This window comes from Mercenaria mercenaria, unplaced genomic scaffold (genome assembly GCF_021730395.1).
Source record: "Mercenaria mercenaria strain notata unplaced genomic scaffold, MADL_Memer_1 contig_110, whole genome shotgun sequence".
NCBI lineage: Eukaryota > Metazoa > Mollusca > Bivalvia > Venerida > Veneridae > Mercenaria > Mercenaria mercenaria.
Genome location: NW_026459074.1, coordinates 28,448 through 35,476, shown reverse-complemented (window position 1 = coordinate 35,476; position 7,029 = coordinate 28,448).

The window sequence follows — 7,029 nt, the reverse complement described above, 5'->3', positions numbered from 1 at the left end:
CTAAAACATATATAAAGATATTGTTGTCATCTCAATAAAGACAATGGAGTTTCATTAATGTAATTTCGTAAATTAATTTATTCTAAATTTTAAGTACATATCAGATAGTTTTAGGATAGAATCTCTCATCATTTGTAAGTAATCTTACAAGATGGCCATGTGTTTTGCATGCAAGATGACAAGAGCATTTATTCTGTCATTCAATCATATATTAGACTAAGACCAATTAGTAAACAACGCGGAAAAATTGAACCTGTTTTTGTTGCCATGTTTTTTAGGTTTGGAGAATAAGTCTCGGTTATCATGACATTTTAAATAATTTCTTTTAAAATTGTAAAAATAGTGGCGCCAAAATAGGTTTAAAGCTGTGTTTCGTTTTAAAGAAGGCTCAAAATCTTTACAAAAACTTCATCTTGTTCGTACCTTAATTTGTTCGTACCCAACAGGTACGGTCTCATTAGGTCACACACACCTAAATAGTGTTCCCTATATATTCTATATAAAACTGACAGTTTTTAAAGAGCTACCAAACATACTTAGCTAGACCCATTTCAGAGAACAAATCTATTACCTCATTTTAAAGAGTTGTGATAAAAATGGAGTCAGTTGTGCAGTGGTTAGCAGGTTGGACTACAACGCCAGCGGTCAGGGTTTGATTCCTGGACGCGGCAAATATCCCAGCTAGTGTTCTGTGCTGGATGATTTACTTAAATCAGTACTGTTTCCAGCAGTACAGTTGGTTGGTCAGTTCCGGATCACAGGGGTTCCGGATCACAGCTCTGTATACACTTATATGACAAACATAATCATTTAGTTCTTAGCATGAATATTTGCTTCAATGATGGAAATAACATACTAAAATATAACTTTTGCAGATCACAGGAATGAGAAAAGAAATCGTATTTTATCAATCTATGTGATCCAGAACTCACACAACAGGGACACAACACAATCGAGATATTGTTTTTCAAACAAGAAAATATTTTTATATTTCCAACTTGCCAATGTGTAATGATTTGTTTGGATGAGAGAAAACAATTATTATTTCACAGGACTGGTGTCTTAGTGCGTTTTAGTTTTATTGAAAAGGATCATGGATAGACAAAAATGATCCATAACTGACCAAAGTGGTGACACCACTGTTGCTCCTAGAGTATAATTATTTACTTTGAATTTTCAAACCAAATGTGGTGATTTAAAAAGCAGAATGATTTTCCTTCCGCCCTGTGTAAAAATGTGTTTTTAAAAATATGTTTTCGAAGCTCAATAACAAATATAGCACTTAGTGATCCTGAACTGACCAATCAACTGTATATCCTGACTAGTGTTCAGTGCTGGGTGATTTACTTAAATCGGTACTGTTTCCAGCAGTATTGGCCTATACTGGATGCTGGGGAGGTAAATATGACACCTGTTGTGGGCTCAGCTGGAAATAAGTTGTTCCATCCATTCCGGGTGGGGACTTTCGTCAACTACCCACATTAAACAAGAAACTTAACTTTACTTTACTTAAACATGTTAAAACTGACATAAAATGAAGAGAAAAGTAGGGGTCATGTATCTTCTAAGAGAGATTTCTCTTTACACATTTGCTTACTGTAAAATCACATCAAAATCACACTGCTGTGACCTGGAAGTACTAATCATACTAAAATTGAGTTTCACTTCACCAAATAAAACCTTCTGTCCTATTTTTCGGCGAACGCCGTCTAAGAACGAATTCGTTACCTATGTCACGTGACTTCAGTTTGCAAATCAAACTTATACTTGATAACGCATTATAGATGGAAGATTTATGCAACACTCTGCCTGATTGGACGAGAGTGTCAATTTCTTTCACTCTGTTGATTGTGCTACGCTGAGTGAAATGTAGACAAAGCGTTTATCCTAAACGACGCTGTTCACAGTTTTAAAGCTTACTTTGGCTCAGTATATTTAGCAAGAATATTGATATATCTCAAAATGATAAGTAAGTTTAATAAATATGATAAAAACCAGTTCAAATACCAACATATATCAAATTAAGGAAAGAGCTGAATACGGTATGCGTATCACATGAATAAGGGTGTGATAAGAGTCTTTTATGTAGAGAAGTGCTTTTTAAAAGATTTTCCTTGTTACAATTGTCGTCTGTATATGAAAAGGTTTCTTGCTTTTGTGACTTATTCAGATTGCATATTAAAATGAGTACTTGTTTGCTTTGATATATTTGTTATAAATCATTTAACTGATTTATTATATATGAATATTTTTCTTTAGTATGGTATGCAAATATTGAACTCAGTTGAAATCTTGTATATGCTATATAATGACTGAATCTCATTACACTGAAATGAAGGTACGCTGCATACAGTTTATCTATGTGATATGACTACGGTCAAACTTTGCTTATGAAATAATTACAATTGTATGTTTTGCTTGACCTTCACTTTTTTATAGGTGTGACGTCATTGTCCAAAGATTCATGAATAGCGAATATGCATTTGTTAAAGCGGGATCAGTTGGCCTATTTTAGAAATAAATAAAAATAATAAATAAAAAAATCCTTTAATTGATTTTTTCTCATGTATTCTAATCAAACTTGATTTGTAGCATCTTTATTAGGCCCGCAGCCAACTTTGTTCTGCTGGGACATTTGACCCCTTTTAGGGGCTGCTAGAGCTAAAACTAGAAATGCCTTTATACAGCGTCTCATGAACAGCTTGGTGGATCTTTGTCATACTTGGTCTGGAGCATCATTATAAGGTCCTCTTCCAAATTTATTTATATAGGAACTTGGGCCCTATTAGGGACCACTATAGCTAAAAGTAGATATGCCTTTCTTCGCATTAACCATTAAAATGTAATGGATTTTTATAACTCGATGTGTAACAATATCGTAAGGTCTCCTGCTATTTTGTTACAAATGGGGATAGGGACCAATTTAGCTAAAAATATAAACACGTTTAATGACCTCTTCTCATGAATCTTCATCAAACTACTGCTGTAATTATTCGTCTAAGGATAAACGAAACAAAATTGCAACCCTACGAAACCTTTGCGAAAAATTAAAAGAGAACCATTTAAATTGTTAAAGTGCGGTGTTTAGTTTTGCAATTTGAAAAATGTTAGATGAAAGATGAATGTTAGATGAAAAATTCATAAACTTCTTTCCTTATTACAATTCGCCGACCATCATTTTTAAAGATATTTCTTGTTTCTACTAAAATGTCAAAAGTACATCCGTAATGAAATTTAAACAAAAACCAGCTTTAATTTAGAACTCTGTGGTGAACATTCTGTGAACACTTTTGATATTTTGTTAAAAAGCATGGCCACCAAGGGGCGGGGCTTATTTACCCTATATATATATATGAATATTTTGTAAATTTCAAAAATCTTCTTCTCTGAAACCTGAATACCTAGAGCTTAGATATTTGGTGTGTGGCATTGTCCAGTGGACTTTTACCAAGAGTGTTCAAGTTATGATCCCAGAGTCAATATTGGTCCCGTGCTGTGGTCCCTTGAATTTACATAGAGTTCTATAGGAAAAACATTTAAAAAAATGTTCTTTACTGAAACCAAGAGGCACAAAGCTTAGATACTTTACACGTGGCATTGTCTAGTGGTCCTTTAGTAAGATTTTTCAAATCAGACCCGGCTAGGGTCCATTTAAAGCAGCATGCCTCCAGATTTGGCTAAAAAGTAATCTTTCTTTCAAATTGAAGTTTGGTCATATTATGAACATTAGAATATGAATTTTTATGCCCCCTACTGATGCGGGAGGCATATAGTAATTGTCCTGTCCGTCCATGGTAGGAGGTGTGGCCTAGGACAATAGAAATCCTTTGTATTCATTCCGTAACCACGTAATTCTTTTGTTCCTTAAGTGGTCATTTTATTGTTTTCAAACAGTGGGATGACCACCTAATACATGAATCGTATGGGTGTGCGTCCGTCCGTACGAGGTTAACCAAATAGAACTGTTTCGTCTAGCATCAATACCTCTTACTAGAATGACTTGATACTAATGCAGATGTAACCTGTGACCATTCCTCATCTTCAGACATCACCTGACCTCAGTTTGACCTTAACCTCATTTTGGACTTAGGTTGCTTTATATGGGCCATCTCTTGGTTAACCAAATGGGACCATTCCGTCTAGCATCAATACCCCTTACAAGAATGAATTGAATTACTAATACAGATGTAAACTGTGACCATTCCTCATCTTCAAACATCACCTGACCTCAGTCTGACCTTGACCTCGACCTTGTTTTGGACTTAGGTGCAAAATCTATCGACAAGGATGCCACTGGGGGCATCAAGCGTTTATTGAAAGCAGCTCCATGTTGTTTCTAAAATATTTTAAAAGTTCCAAATCAAGAAAAAAAGATGACCGCGTCGGGAATCGAACCCCGGACCGCCGCGGCAATAAAGACATTTTCTCGTTGTCGTAACCAATAGCGCTATAGCTGAAGTAGTGAATAATGAGATATTTATAATCGAGACAGTTTACCTGGAGTAAAAGCATGACAAACGCCTTTCGATTTTCAACGTAAAAAGCTGTAAAAACAGCAAATTCTAATGTGTGTCCGTAACATAGTTTGTCAGTAATTAAGTTTTAAAGCCTTCTTAAGAAATATAGCATTTATTTCAAGATATCTAAAAAAAAATTTTTTTTTGTTATTGAACAATCTGGAGGCATGCCGCTTTAAAGCCCCGCCCCAGAGTCACTGACTTTTTATATGAGTTATATAGGAAAAAATACTTAAAAATTATCTGATCATATTTCCAAGACTGTTTAATCATAATTACCGGATGGCCCCAAGTAATTAGGGGTCACTTGACTGTGATCTTGACATACTGACCTACTTTCTTGTTTTTTAAGATACAGCCTTGAAATTTGGATGACATTATACAGTTTTGCACACCAGTCTTAAAATTGACTTTCAGTGACCATAAATGTGATCTACTGACCTACTTTCTTAATATTTTAGCATGAGTTTGACATTTGAAACATGTTCACACAGCTGGGATCCAGAACTCTTACACTATGTAGCTTATATTATTCAGGTGAGCGATCCAAGGTCATCATGACCCTCTTGTATTGCTTTATTATCCCCCGACGAAAGTCGGAGGGATATAGTTTTGGCGTTGTCCGTCTGATGTCCGTCCGTCTTTCCGTCCTTCCGTCCGTCCGGAGCCATATCTAGGAAATGGTTGGGAATATTTATTTAAAACTTCTTATACTTGTTCACCACTATGAGTTCTTGCGGCCCGTCAAGTTTCAGTCAGATTGCCCAAGTAACACCAGAGTTATGGCCCTTAGAAGTTTCTAGTGTTAACTATATAGGGTACTATAAATATATCAATTTCTGCATCATAACTTTTGATATATTTGCCCTAGAACTATGAAACTTAAACAGAATTTAGATCACCATAACACACAATTTCGTTCGGATTTATTTATAAATTAAGATTTATTGCCCTTTAATTGTATAAAAATCCACATATTTGTACATAACAAACTTACCATTTGGTAGAATTTCATTAAATTTCTTTCATTCTTTTCCATGAACATTTATTGTAAACATGTGAAGTTGTGTACCCACACCTGGTCACCCCTTTACCTTGATCACACCCCTCCCCCTCCCGACACCCCCCCCCCCCACCCACCAAAAAAAAAAAAAATCCTTATTTTAGATTTTTTTCAAACAAACTTCATATACATGTTCAACACTATTAGATTATGGGGCCCATCAAGTTTCAGACAGATTGCCCAAGTAACACCAGAGTCATGGCCCTTAGAAGTTTCTAGTGTTAACTATATAGGGTACTATAGATATGGCAATTTCTGCATCATAACTTTTGATAGAAGCAGATTACCCCTATTGATTTTGAGGTCAGTAGGTCAAAGGTCAAGGTTACAGTGACCTGGAACAGTTAAAATGTGCCCAGACGGTAACTTGAGAATGCTTGAGCCTAGGATCATGATTAACTTAATAGGGTGGTTTATCATGACCAGCAGATGACCCCTATTGATTTTGAGGTCAATAGGTCAAAGGTCAAGGTCACTTTGACTCAGAACAATAGAACTTTTGTGCACAGTGACCAAATAATTTCTGTTCCTTGTGCAATTACTGAATGCATCAGGGGGGGGGGGGGCGGTTTCGTGTCCTAGTAGCTCTTGTATAAGGTTCAGTTCCTGTGCATCTTAAGTTAAGGTAATTCTGCACGTTTGGATTGATTTTTTTTCTACAAGATGGATTTTCATTAAACCCTGATTTTTTTAAAATTCAGAATAAATCTCGCACAAATTTTTATAATGGGTGTCCATGGGAAAGTCACAATTTTGATGACCTTTTTGCCAATAGAAATTTTTCTACATGCTGATTTTAATGAAATTTTTCACAGATGTAAATAAACAAATGGTCTGTGATATGGTGAAATAAAATGTCTAGATCTTTGTGCTTGTTTTTGAGATATTTGCCCATTATTAAAGAGGTCCGCTTATTACAACTGATTTTAAGGCATTTTTTTAGAATTTTTAATGTGCCAGACATTTAAATATCATGTTTTATCTTTAAAGAGATACTAATTATTATTAGTAACATTGCCATTTGAATACCGGTAAGTTCAATCATGGGTCGCCATTTATTCATAAAACAGTTTTCATTTCTGTACACAAGAGTCCAGGCTTTATTCTACATTTTCCAGGTAAAAGTACTTCCAGTTTATCAAACATGCAGCCGTACCTTAACTCTGAACAGGATAAATTGGATGATAAACAACATGAAGGCACAGTCTTTTACTTTCAAAGTTAAAAGTCCTTCGTTAGAACTTTGGTATGATTTTTTTTTTTTTGGGGTGAATCATAATCAAACTATTTAATATATGTTCCCTGTTTATGGATTTTTTGTCTGACATTTTGATAAGATTTGAGATTTAAAGTTTTATTAGCCTAATAGATTTTTAAGATAAGATACATTTAAAAATTAGACCATATACTGTTCAAATTTACCATGTTAAAGGGACGACTGTTTCAATT